This window comes from Neopsephotus bourkii, unplaced genomic scaffold (assembly GCF_033783945.1).
Source record: "Neopsephotus bourkii isolate Nb327-2 ecotype Australia unplaced genomic scaffold, CSIRO-AGI_Nbou_v1 NB_1250, whole genome shotgun sequence".
NCBI classification, from domain to species: Eukaryota; Metazoa; Chordata; class Aves; order Psittaciformes; family Psittacidae; genus Neopsephotus; species Neopsephotus bourkii.
Genome location: NW_026901735.1, coordinates 353,550 through 366,922, shown reverse-complemented (window position 1 = coordinate 366,922; position 13,373 = coordinate 353,550). Strand labels below are relative to the sequence as shown.

At 38.1% G+C, this 13,373-nt stretch overlaps 1 protein-coding gene and 1 non-coding gene across 10 annotated transcripts in view; both read left to right on the top strand.

Annotated features, from left to right (window-relative positions):
• Positions 1-13,373, top strand: part of MACROD2 (mono-ADP ribosylhydrolase 2) — a 741,850-nt gene that overhangs the window by 404,685 nt on the left and 323,792 nt on the right. The window lies entirely within an intron of this gene.
• LOC133218490 (U2 spliceosomal RNA) lies at positions 2,231-2,420 on the top strand. Its single transcript, XR_009727181.1, has one exon. It is a non-coding gene; the product is annotated as a U2 spliceosomal RNA (small nuclear RNA).

Sequence of the window (13,373 nt, the reverse complement as noted above, 5' to 3'; positions counted from 1 at the left end):
TGTATTCATCACCTGAGTGACAGCTGTTCCCAGCCTTTTTTACTCTTAAAAGGAGTGGGCAAGATTAACTCCTTCCATGCTAATGACTGCCCTATTGAAGATCGGTATGTTCAAAATCTAAATCAGCAAATTATTGTCTTCAACAGATTTGCTGATTTTGATAGTGTGTTAGAGAAAGGTTCGGTGACAGTATGTTGTGAAGAGAAATTGCTAAATATTTCTCCTATATACTGTTAGTTTTTCTGGGCAGCAAAAAGAGTTTCTCTGACATTTGCTGCCAGAACCAGATCCTCCATGTAAGGTTGAAGAGAAAGAACTGAAATATTGCTGAGTCAGATTTGAGCACTTACAGTGAGTGCAGGATCTGGAGAATTTTTCTCTTGGAGTCAGATTTCTTTTTTTAATACTTACTGGACTGCTTGTCTTTGCTAGTAAAAAAGAGGGCTGAAAGACCTGCAGATAATTTAATCTGAGAAAGAGTATCATCTGATATACTGCAGATGTTCATATGCAGATTTGAGAGGACAGCAGTTTGCCTGAATGATTGAGGCAGCAAGGTACTGTGCATTGCATTCCTTGTTTTTTCACAGAGCAGCTAGTAGTTAAAATATATCTCTTAACTCCAACCCTTCATTCCCTCCTGTCTCCAGTTAAAACATTTTAATTATACTACATTTTCTGTCTGGGGGAAACATGAGACAAATCAACAGTCGTTTCATGTCAAAGGGTATTTCTGAACTCCTGATACCAAACAAAATTCCACAAAAGCTTCCAGTTAGTATTTTAGGGTAAATTCAAGGGGTTTTCCTTTTTCCTACTTTAAAGACCAATAAAGTCTGGTATGTGCTTTGCTATCCAAGTATTTCAGCAATAAGGATGTACAGTAGACATGTCATAAGAATTATAAAGTCTTCATTCGCATTTTGGAGGCCCCATATCTTCAGGGGAGCTCAGGATGGACTTGGCTAAAGCCTCTGGGCTTTGATTCTGCTCACATTGGGTTTTATGCATTCTGATTCAGTAAATCTCATTAAGCACATGTTTAACGTCCAGTATTCACTGAAAGTTCTGTTGACTTCAATAGCAAATTAAGCACATGCTGAAATGTTGTTCAGAGCCTTAGGGAAAGGTGATTAAACTGAAGAACAAAGCTGTGCTATTAAAATATTTTAACTCATTAAAATCCAGTAGATTTACTGATAGTAATTCACTGAATACTCTGTATTGAAAGTAAAACAATTGCCTTATAGTTGGCTGGCTCTCTTGTGCAGTTTGGAACACCAACATCACTATATTAACTGGGTATTTCTGCTGTGACAATACATTTCCTTTTACTTTTGACCCACTGTTCTATTCTTATAAATAATTAGCGATTCTAATGAATGATTGAGAATATAATGGGAAAGAAAAAGCTTTCCAAGCTTGTTTACAAAGGTCTTAAAAATTAAAATAATTTTAGAGAAATTGTTGTCTTGTTCCAAGTTATTCAAATATCTTTTGTTATTACTCATTAACTTCAAAAGATGTTTCTAGTTTCCGTGCACAGGGATGTTTTTTTTTTATTAAGCCTTAGCAGTATTATCTTTGTGTTCTTTGTGTGTGGATATTTGTGGAGTTTGATACGGAGTAATTAAAACTCATGCTTTGGCAAGACTGAGATGTAGTCTTTGAATTAGCGTGTAGGATGCTCTAATGAGTTGAGCAAGCATTAAGAAAATGCACTGCACTGTGTAGTTCTGTATTTAGTGTGCAGTTTATTAAAAAATCCCTCAACTTTTAGACTTTTGTGAAATACTTTCTGTAGGGGAGATGTGCTGCTCTCTAGCCCACGGGGAGAAGGTTTTAAAATAACCCCATGATGATTAAGAAATCAGAAGGTTTCTTAAATGCTTGGGACAGGGGTAGAGGGGAGGTTGTTTAGTGTTTTATTCTTTTTATTTGGTTAACCAAAGAGGAAATAACCAGACCAAGACTGGAATATTTTAGGAGAATGGACATGGCATCGTTACCTTTCCCACGTTCCTTTTCTGGAACCGTTACTGTGTGTGCAAATCATGAGCTCATTGAAATCTTGGAGTGAGTTATTTGGGGTCTGCAGCTTCTTGAGGTAAATCAGAGTGAGAAAACTACATAGTTGTTATTGCTGCTGCAATGTAAAAGTCTGACGATGTTTCAGTCTCTGTGTGTGCACCGAGTCAGACCAAGAAACCATCGAGTCTGCTGATTCCTGTTTGCTTCTTGACCTTTTGGCAAAGATCAAGTGGAGCATATGTTTTTATCAGTTTAATATCTGTTATGTCCTCAACTTGAGGATTTTATATTAAATGAGTTTGGGGACTGGGAAATGTACTTGGAGCTTACGCCATCCTCTCCATGTGTGAACCTGGCTATTGCTGTGTTTCTAGACTGGCGTGAAAAGAAAAAGGAAAAAAAGGCAATAAGTCCCCTAATGACTATAAATGAACACGAAGGGAAGAGGAGGAACAGAGCAAGCATATCTTATCCTTCTTTAAAGTACTCGCTTAATCTCCACCTATTTTCAGCTCAGGAGTTTTATTGAGGCTCAGCAAAAACACTGTACAAATAAAATAAAATAACACTTCTGATTGCATTTTAATCTTGTTTTCACTGGCTTCTCAATCCATATCAATATCCATTTTCTAACGTCTGGTATTACAACATCAGGTTATCACCTTCAGGACTGGGCATTACTTTGTACTTACCAGTTAAAGTGAGCCTACACTCACTCTCATCCTTGTTGAAGAGCAAGTTATTGAATCACTCTTGGTGTTTATTTTCACTGACCACTCATATAGGTGCTGGTTTTCTGGAAAATGAGATAAAATAGCAGTTGAAAATAACTGCAAAAAACAAAAGAGAAGAAACACCTCATCATGGTGAAATGGTGCATGTGGGATTTGATTTGGTTTGATTAAAGGCCATTGGAAAGAATGAATGCAATCAAGTTCTTCGAGGACACACTGCAGTCATGAATGTTTAAAAATACATTCAGAAATACACCCAAGACTATGGAGATTTGGTCTTCACTTGAGTGGTTTTGGTTAATCAAATATCAGCTTATGCCATTCTATAAACTGAAGGTCCAGAACTGTTCATACCTGTCGCAGGGGGTGGCTAACAAAAGCTGGTTTTATTTAGCCTATGACATAGTTACCACTAAGGTCTGTGTAGTGCAGCAGGTGCTGACATAAACATCTTTTGAAGCAGAATCAAGCCACTAAAAGCCAAGTTGATGTGACAGGGTGAAGACTGGAGTTGTGTTAGAAGCAAAATGCATACAGTTCAGATAGGGGTGATCAAAATCATTTCTAGATGACACAAGGATTTGACCCTTCAAGGATTTCATACTAAGTATGTGAGGTAATACAGAAATGAGAAACTGTGTCATTGTAAATTAGTGTCTTTAAGTCTCATTACCAAACCTTCAGGTTTTTAATTACTTGACCTGCCATGGTTAATAAAAAACTGGTTAATTTGGTGTGGCAGGTTTTGCTGGTAGCTCGGTGCTCTACCAAAGTAATTGCAATGAAATAAAATAATAGTTTCAAAAAACCACCCATATTTCCTGTTTCTTGCATCTTGAATTGTTTGATGGTTCCTTAGTCATTATTTATGGCATCAGTATTTAAATTAGGAGATGTTAAATAAAACTGTTGTTGGCAGAGGGGGGATTATGTGTTTGCTGATTGTAAATATTTTAATGTTGCTATCTAATGGAAAATGCAATATTTTAATTCTTTAAATTTTTTGTTTAGTACCAAAACCTAGTGTTTACAAGAGAGAAATCCACTGCAGCAAAATACCATCTTATTACTATGCATGCTACGATGCTTACAGGTTATTGTCAATATACAGTGTCTACTGGCAAGGAAGCTTTTGTTTGTCATGGGAACAAAATGATTGCTCCTCATTTTTCTTGACTGCTGAGATCTTTAAGCGAAAAGCATTTTCACCCTGGACTAAATATTGATTCTCTCTTTTCTCTCTCTGAGAAAATTAATTTAGTGTGAGTTATATTCGCCCAGGTGAGGCAAGGGCAGCTCCAGACCCCACAGGCTACTTAAACCTGTGATACAGGCCAGCATTCAGAAGTGACTTCATTATCCCCAGGTCAGCACATGAATGCTAGATCTTTTGAAGAGTGTCTCTCAGGACAGCACAGGAGAGGATTTGTGGGCCACTTCTCTATAGCAGTAGGACTGCAGGCTCTCTTTTTCTTAGCCCAAAAGTAGTAGAATCTCTCTGCCTTCAGTCACGTCCACTTCACTTCACTTCTGAGTGGTTCTGAGCCCTAATACCAGGTACAAAGGTCTGCCTTCCAGAGACAGCCTTTGGAGAAATGTAAAGATCTGCATTTTGCTGCGCTGATTTTTAGCACACAGAAATCCTTTCCACAGTGCACTAGGGGAAAAGTGGAAAGGTTAGCAATAGCCAAATCTTCCCTTTGTAAATGGGTTGAAAACATGGAAGAGGGAATGCCGAGTGCTGAGATTATGCATGGTAATATGTTTACAGAACTGAGCATCCATTGCTATTGCCATGTTTCAGCTGACAGGGGACATGCTTATCCTTGGAGAGGGGCTCAGTGGCATATTCTTGATATGCAGATTGAAAGAATCAGCAAGAGCAGTGGGAAGAGTTGGATAGGTTTCTGTAAAGAATTGTGTGCTTTCACTTTCTTCTTTTTTCAACTCTCTTAGGAAGTTGTGAGAAACATCTGAACCCTTACAGGTGACAGTGTGTGCCTGTTGCTATTACAGTGTTTGATATTGATTGGTGTCTGTGTGGATCTGTATTAGATTCAAAGTATAAGCCCATGTTACTGCAGAAATTATAGCATGCAAGTGCAAAATTTCTGCTGTCCCAACTTCTAAATTAGCTTTCATTACTCAGTTAAAAATCAGGCCAGATTGATGGGTTCCCCTTAGAGAGGGATACCTATGTGGTCTTGATTTTACCATTATAAAAGCAACAATTACCATTCAATCAGTTTAATAGAATTTATTGCAACATGCTAAGCTTTGGTGTTTATAAAGTCAGTGTGTCCAACATGCTGAATCACTGGATATTAATGTGAAACTCTTTTTTGATGTCTGTGTGCTGTACACTGGTCTTTGTATTACAGCATTGTCCATTTCTGTAGTAAAATGATTTGAAGAGATGAAGAAAAATGGCAAGGATTGTACATCTGTAGCAGAAAGTTAACCACACGTCTCCAGCACAATGTTGTCATGCTTTTGTTCCACAGTCAGTACTATTGAATTTATGCTGTATCCCTTTTTCATTTCATTTTTTATTTTAAATCATAGTATTTTTTAAATGTTCACCACAATAAAAATCAAACAAAAATCAGCTAACAGAAATATAAGTCACTCACTTCTTCTGTGCCTCAGACAGAGCATAATCCTGCCAACGGCTTTCTGAAAACAATTAGGATTGTTTGAAAAGATTTTAAGCTGAAATGGGGGCTTTCATATGGCCTGTATTATCTCTCCTCAAGGGAATGTATTTTGTTAAAGTGACGATTTATGGGATTCATTACTAATGTCAAACTTTGTTCTGCTGTGTGAAAAAGCATAATTAAAACACCAAAATAGCAGCACATAAGCAGTAGAACATTGTTGAACTTGTAGGAATTTCCACATAGGTGATTAAAAATTTGATGGAACTGTGATACGAGAGGTTGAGGCATGTCCATGTGAGATGGAAGAAAAACAAGCCTCAAGCAACTTAGCTATTTTCCTCAGAAGGATTTTAGTCCAAGGAAGATGCAGTATGTAAGTGCAATAGCAGCTGGGTATTTTTAGAATTAATTTTAATTCCTGTATAGTAAGTCTCTGCCTGATGAGAGAATAGATACAAATCAGATAAGGTATCAGTTTGTCCCATTTGACTGAAGTGGTCTTCCAGGATAAAACTACAATTTCTTTCCTTCTAAATGTGGTATTCAATTGGGAGTAAATTAATTAAGGTTGAGCCAATAAGTATCTGCAGTTCTGCAGTCATGACATGGCAAGACACCAGGTATGTATGTGCAAAACTCTTTTGTACATCAAAAAAAAATAGTTGAAGTTCCTGTGCCTGTTGTTTCTAGAGCTGTTACAAGGTATTTTAAATAAATAAATGACTTAATTCCATGTTCAAAATACCCAAGGTGTACAATATTTTATTATTGCCTGAGGTTGCATTAGTGTAACAGCTCTTCCCTCAATGAAGAGCCTTTTCTCATAAGAAAGGAAGGTGCTCTCTGTGCAGTCTACACTACGTGCTTTACTACTTTATCTGTGTTATGACAAACAAATAAAGATTAACATAATCTCAATCAAGCATCCTAAACTGACTCTTACTTAGGGGTTCCCTCAGTGATCTTCATTGATGGAGAGGACACATTTGGAGATGTTATCCGTGGCAGTATGGCATGAATTGCTTAGTTACTCTGTACATGCCGTAAAACCGTGTAGTTTCCCTGTTCTTCATTGAGGGGAGGTCAGAAATTCATGCAGCGGAAATGTTAAGACTGTCAGTGTTTGAAACAGTCAGTTAAGGCAACAGAAAACTGCACACGAGCTTTCAATTGAGTTGTAGATTATTGACTTCAGTGTTCACATGTGTTTAAACACAAGTGCTTTCTATGCTTATTCTAGTCACCCTGTGTCTTTTCTGTTATTTTTCTGCCTTCAAATTAAGCTAATTGTAAAACGTTTTCATATAACAGCATCAAATGTAGAAGTATGTGTTTTACAGAAATGTTATTTTCTCTGAATTCTCTGTAATACTCTTTTAATGAATTAGTTGGAAAATCAAGTACAGAATCTTTAAAAAATACTTTTGAATGCCATCTTCAAGTGGATATTATGAGGAATGAATATAGATGGAGATTAATCATAAACTTTTTCCCTTCCTGACAGTACTGACATTTCTCGTTTCTAAACAAATAGATAAATCATAACTAAGGAGTTGTTTTGATCATTTTTGGTGTTAATGCAAAATCTAGGCCCATACATTTTGCACCTATACTTCTGAATTAACTGTAAAACACTCAAAGCCCCAAAGCTGTTTTGTGAAGATTAGTAAACTGCTTTAAAAGTTGTTCCATTCAGTAGCCTTCAGCCTGGGCTAGCAAACCACTGGTGAGCTGTGGGTGACAGCATGCAGAGGGAGGCTGCAGGGCAGTCCATCATCTAGTGGACATTTGCTGGCCCGTGGCATTGGAACCTGAATGCTTAGTTAACACTCTTTTCACATGAAGCTTTGCCTATGGCTCGTGCTGTGAGAATGAAATGTGGGTATGTGAAAGTGGGAAAGAGGATTGAATGGGGATGCTAAGTACAGACAATAAAAAGGGAAACCTTGACCAGATTGGAGTTGGGAATACTTAACCTGGGCTAGATTTAGTATCCCTGTATTTTTGTTTGAAGAGCAAGGTGAAAGAGTATGGTGTTTCAGAGTGTAGAGGTTTGCACCTGTGACATGTTGGATACTGGTGCAAGGTTTTGGTTCTGAAGTTGTCTTCCAATAGTCGGTTTAGGGAAGCATGATATGAAGTATTTCTCTGGGGAGCAGTGTTAGATTTTGCATGTAATTCACCTAAGGCAGCAAATAGAGACTTTGAACCTTCCTGGTGCTGTGATTTGAAAAATATTTTGCTCTATGTAGAGCCTTTTTAGTGGTTATCTAACCCAAAGGCCACGTACAAACCTTCAAATTTAACCTTTTCATTTTGCTTGACACTCAAGAAGAAGGGGGGAATGTTATCTGAGCATTTACACAGAGGATGGAGAATGGTGGTGGTGAAGGGGATAATGACTTCAGCTCTGATTTTCTTCTTCCTGCTGCAACAAGGCATCTGTATTCTCTGCTGGGTGCAACCAGCCTGCAGGAAGCTTTCATCCCTGCAAACAAGAAGTCAATCAGCAGATCACTGGGAAATTGGAGAGCCATGAGAGCTGGTCTTTTGATGACCTGTGCTAAAAAAAATAGTGTGGATGGATGGTGAAAGAGGAATAACGGGAAGAACATGAGCCAGGGCTTAGGTGTACTTCCATCTGCAGTATTGCAAAGACAATGATGCTATGGCATCAGGCGCCTTGAGCTGCCAGCCAGCCGTAGCAACAAATCTCTGTCTTCCATTTCCCATACAAAGGGGAGAGCTCAGTCAAAAATCAACTTGCAGCTGGCTGGCACTTCAGGGGGATCACTGACAGTAGTGAAAGAAGGAAGACTGAATGTTTCTGGGCTGGGATTAGCTGAAGTCTTATTACATAATGGCTTATTATACCATAGTATTCAGGCAAATGTGCATAGTGTTACAGTATGTCAATTATTTTGTCTAGTAATCAGACTCTTCATTTTGTGCTGCAAAAACAAATGCCTTTTTCAATTGCTTTAATATGCTACATTCTTTAAATTAGATGGTCTACAGGCAGTATATAAACAGCACTCTCCAATATTATTCCAGAAAATGAATAGCACGTGTGATGCCTACGCTCATCTACAAGAGAAACTGCGGAGTGACATAGGTTCTTGTTATTTGCTTCCATATGAACAGCTCCAAGTAAGCGTCTATTCTCAAGAAATACACATTTGCTGCATTCTGGCTCAGGGAAGGCTGTGTGTCTGTTTGACATGCTCTCAGCGGAGAATTGCTTATCCATGCCTGATCCTGACTGGTTTCACCTTCCAAAAGAAACTAGCATAGGTCAAAAGTTGCCAAGATGGATTGAAAAGTGTTTCCAGCTGATGGAAATGCTTTTGCTAACCAAGTGGGGGAACTTGAAATTTAATCTGTTCTCAATGGAAAAAGAGCAAATAGTCCATGTTTCAACACGAATAAGCTATTCCAGTATCTAAAGTGCTGACATGCATGAGTTTTTCAAAGAACAGAGACCCTGAATCAACTACTTTTGCATGAAAGGTACAGATACAAAGTGTCTTCTCTATTGGACTTCCCATGCCAAATGAACTGCTTTGTTTTCTAGTTCACTGCAGAGCTAACAGCTACACCTGGATGCAAATGTCTCCAGACGCTGCATCCTCCTCCAGTTCTTATGTTCAGTGATTTTGGCATTCTTTCCCTTTCTCAGATCTTAATATTTTCCCTTCTGTAGTTGATTCTCCCTGTCCCTTATTTGAATATTCATCAGTTCCATTTCTCCTTTTTTCTCATATGAATTTCTTCTTCCTGTTTACTTTTTTCACTCTCGCCTGTTTGCCATGTTTAGGCTCTTCCATATGCCATTTCTTCACAAGTAGTTCCCATATTGTCCAACACTTTGAGGGAAACACACGTTCTCAGTTGTTACCTGTTCCTCTACAGGAGGAGTGCATGCTGTGAGCTTAGGATAAGAAGAGCATGTCTTGTTGGGCAAAGATTATTTTATTCCTCCTTTGATTTTCTTAGATGTTTTTTTTTTTGCCCTCCATTCCTTCCATCTGTCTCTGACTTTAAGCTGAGTGTAAGGTAAAGGAAGGGCCAAGTATCTGTTAGGTTTCCTGCAGAAATACAGAATGCTGCTGAGGATGTGAGTCAGAGCCCGAGTAACACTGGGAACAGCAGAATAAAAGAACATTACATGTATTTCTTTATTATAATGCTCCTTTCTTTATTCCATTGTTTGTGCTTTTTTTTTCCTCTCTGTACCTCTCCTACCTCATATATGCAACTGATTGATGTATTATAGATCTTTAATCAAGCATGGTTACCTTTTCGTTTGCCTGGAACAGGGAGCTCCTTACCTACAGGATTTGTACCAGGAGTGCTAAGCTGCCCTTTGTGGCTTTGAGGGGTGAATGAAACTTGTTACGCTCTACCCAGCCCTGTCACACTGCCCATTGCATGTCACTGATCTCATGTTCAAACTGGTGTTTGCAGATTTCTAGTGTAAATTCAGAACTAAACAAGGCAGGGAGAACTTAGAGCTGGTTTGGTAAAATCTTTTAAAACAGTTTCAGGAATTCATTTCTCTTGACAAGGGCAATCAGCAAAGGCAGATTTTATACTGCAGGAACAATCTTGTTTGTCTGTCTTGGGCAAATTCTCCCACTACCGACTGACTACTGAGATTAAGTAGAAATTCTAACACACCCTGTTAGAATTGGTCAAGCACTGCCTCTCTAGTTGTACTTACTTGTTGGAAGCCTCAGAAGATGTTTATTTTAACACAGCCATTTTATGGTACTCTGAATATCTTCCTACACTGCATTGCTGCTACTCTAGATAATGGATGACCACTTGGTTAACGTTTGATGGCAGTTACAATACACATCTCCCAAAGTTAAGTGTCCTTATGTCTTTATACAAGAACTGACCTTCAGGGACAGTAAACATATTGTTTGGCAACGAGTTAATTACAGACTTTATCTTCCAAAAACATTCATGTCATGAGTGGGATAATTAAGATGTCCTTGCAAGGGAAAAAAGTTCTTGAGTTATAGCAATGTTCCAAAGTAGGTGTAGGAAACCGAGGTCACAACAGTATTACAAGAGCTGTGTACTCATGTTATTTTGACTAAATGATTCTCCTCCTCAGGCTATAAAAATGAAAGATGGACTTAAGTGATATGTATGGCAATATATTCTGTATGTGAAAAAACAAAGGGATTTGGGTTGTGCAGGGAGATGATGGGCAAGCAGAACTGATTGCGTTTGATTTACTAGGGGATTGATTGCTAGGGTTTGTTTTGGTTGTCTCCCCTTTCCTTTTTTTTAAGGCCTGTATCTTTTGTCAAATGGTTAGGATCATGTTGGCCCTTTCTAATTTTGTAATGTGAACTTTATGGTGATAAATAGCTAATTATTTGCAATTGAATTAGGCTATAAATTTAGATATGACAGAAACAGATGTACCAGTGATTACCTTCAATGCGTTGCTCAGGGGATCTAAGTTTAACATAGTATAAATACCTTCCAGAAATGTTATTTCTGAAATGGAGCAGTGCAGTGATTACAGAATATGATAGAAATGCTGATGGGTTCTGTGGTACTTGAATATCCTCCAGATGGATGCATCTCAGCTATGACATGTGTTTTGCTTTGTTTCTTTCCTGGAAGAAGTCAGGAAGGGAGGAGAGGAGTTTCCACTGGTAGAGATCTGAAGTTCCAGTTCTGGAGCGTTGAATCTCTAAGCTGGAAGCATGTCATTTGGGTGAAGTTATAAAGTATTTTTTCCACAGTGTGCACTCAGAAGAACCCACTGAGCAGTTTCCAAAGCTGGAGCCCTTGGAAGGGCACACTGCAGTGCTATTTTGTGAGTGCCTCTTAAATGGGAGTCTTTTTGGCTGACTGAACTATGAATTATGACAAAGCAGCAGGTTAAATACCCCATACCCCAGCATGCCTTTGTTTTAATATGAACCTAAGGATGAATACTGACACTAACGTAGTTGAAAGATTTGAGTTGTAATACCTCAAAGAAGCATGGACTCTCCACATGTTCTCTGTCTCAAAACTTGATTTAGGAGATCGATAGGTTGTCTAATCTGATAATTCTGAGCTACTGTTTTCAGTTTGGATTTTCTATTTGGAAACTTACATTCCAGCAGAAGTAAGTCATTCCTTTTTCAGCTAACAGTACAAGCTTGAAGCATAAAATAACTTTAGAATGAGTTTTATTTTCTTCAGTAGAAGAAAAGTTGTTTAGAATTAACACAACATCCCCAAGTACAGGTACGATACATTGTCTACATGCAGCAGGAGTATGAAAGATTGAAACACGCTCTTTGAGACCTCTCTCCATGTATCCATTTATCATTAGAATAAGAATATTTAAGCATCCTAACATTAGAGAGTAAATAGAAAAATGGGGTTTAAGTGCAGAGACTTAGATTGATGGAACTATGTCATTCATGTCTAATGCAGCGCTGTTAGTGCACTCATATCTAATTGATACAGTGGTACAGAGTGTATCCAGGCTGTGATCATACAAAGTTCAAGGCGATGGAATAATACCTTTATAATGGTTAATTTTGAGGCTGTCTCAGTGTCTGTCTTGGAAGTTAAATCCCTGTATCTTTGCACTTATGAAAATGGTGTCCACAGATATTTTGCTATGGTCTGCTCAAGAAAAGTCAGGTAATTTCTTCCAGATTCCTTCATTTTTAGATGGCACTGAAATGTGTTTTTTTTCTGTGCAAATCAGTTGAGGGGTTCCATAGTTTGAAATTCATCTCCATCCCTAACCTGAAAGCTAGTTCATATTAGTTGTACCTTCTGAACTACATGAAAGTTGAGTAAATCGGTTTATCTCTCAGGCAGGATGTGGTATATCTTAAAACCAAGTTATCAGTGAACATCTCATACACCTTGTAATGTTTTTGTTTGCATGTTAACTAGATAGTTTTGGTGATCAAGCTTTCCAGTTGTGAACATTTTAACTTTCTAAATACAAGGTTACCTCTGGTTTCATTTTTTGGAAACTTCATGGCGTATTTTGTAGTTGTCTCTGTTTACCAGGTTTACTTGTGTATTCTGCTGCATCCAATATGGCTCTGTTGAGTTTATTTGAGGTGATTTTTTCTGCATAACTGTGTGCAAATAAGGGTTCTGATAATCCCTTTCTCTTTGAATAAACCAGTTTAATACTTGCTTCTGTCACTGTTACATAGAGATGAGAGACTTGACCTATTTTAAAAAATGATCTGCTTAACTTTGTTAGCTACAGGAACATGGAATTGTAGATTTTTTAGAGTTCATTTTTTAGTGAGTTCCCATTGGGATTTTTTGGGCACATGTGGATGGTCTTTTCCTTTGGATTGTTATCTTTTGCAATGGAAGTTGGTGGAATTCTCCTAACCTGCTAATGCTTCCTCACCTGGTTAGTGCTCTTCAGTCTTTGACCTGCTGCATAGGCTCCAGCTTTGTGCATGAAATCTGCTTGCATTCTGTATACATTATTCCTCTTCACGTGCATTCAAGCAATAAGCATGGAAGTTGATTCATAGACAATTACAATTATTTCTAATGTGACATTTAGCCCACAACTGTATTGTTAGCCCTGGAAAGAAAGACAGAAAGAAAAAAGAAATACTTTGTTAACGCTGTTCTGTGTTCAGTGGCTTTGATGGTTCTTGCTGCAGATGTTTCAGATTACTGTAAAAACTTCATTATCAGTGATAATATACTAATGCACTCAGTTGACATAGGGGTTGACTGAATGACTATTGCAATGCATAATTAGGTTGGTGTAATACGATACATTTCCACTGATCCTACCCAGCCTTTAAATGAAATCTGCTTGAGACTGAATTCCGTTGCTGCATTGTTACCATTCCCAGAGTGACTGCTACCATTTTTGTTAGGATCCTTGCGGGGAGGTGTGCATATGTGGGTGAAACTCCATGTTACACAGCTGCAA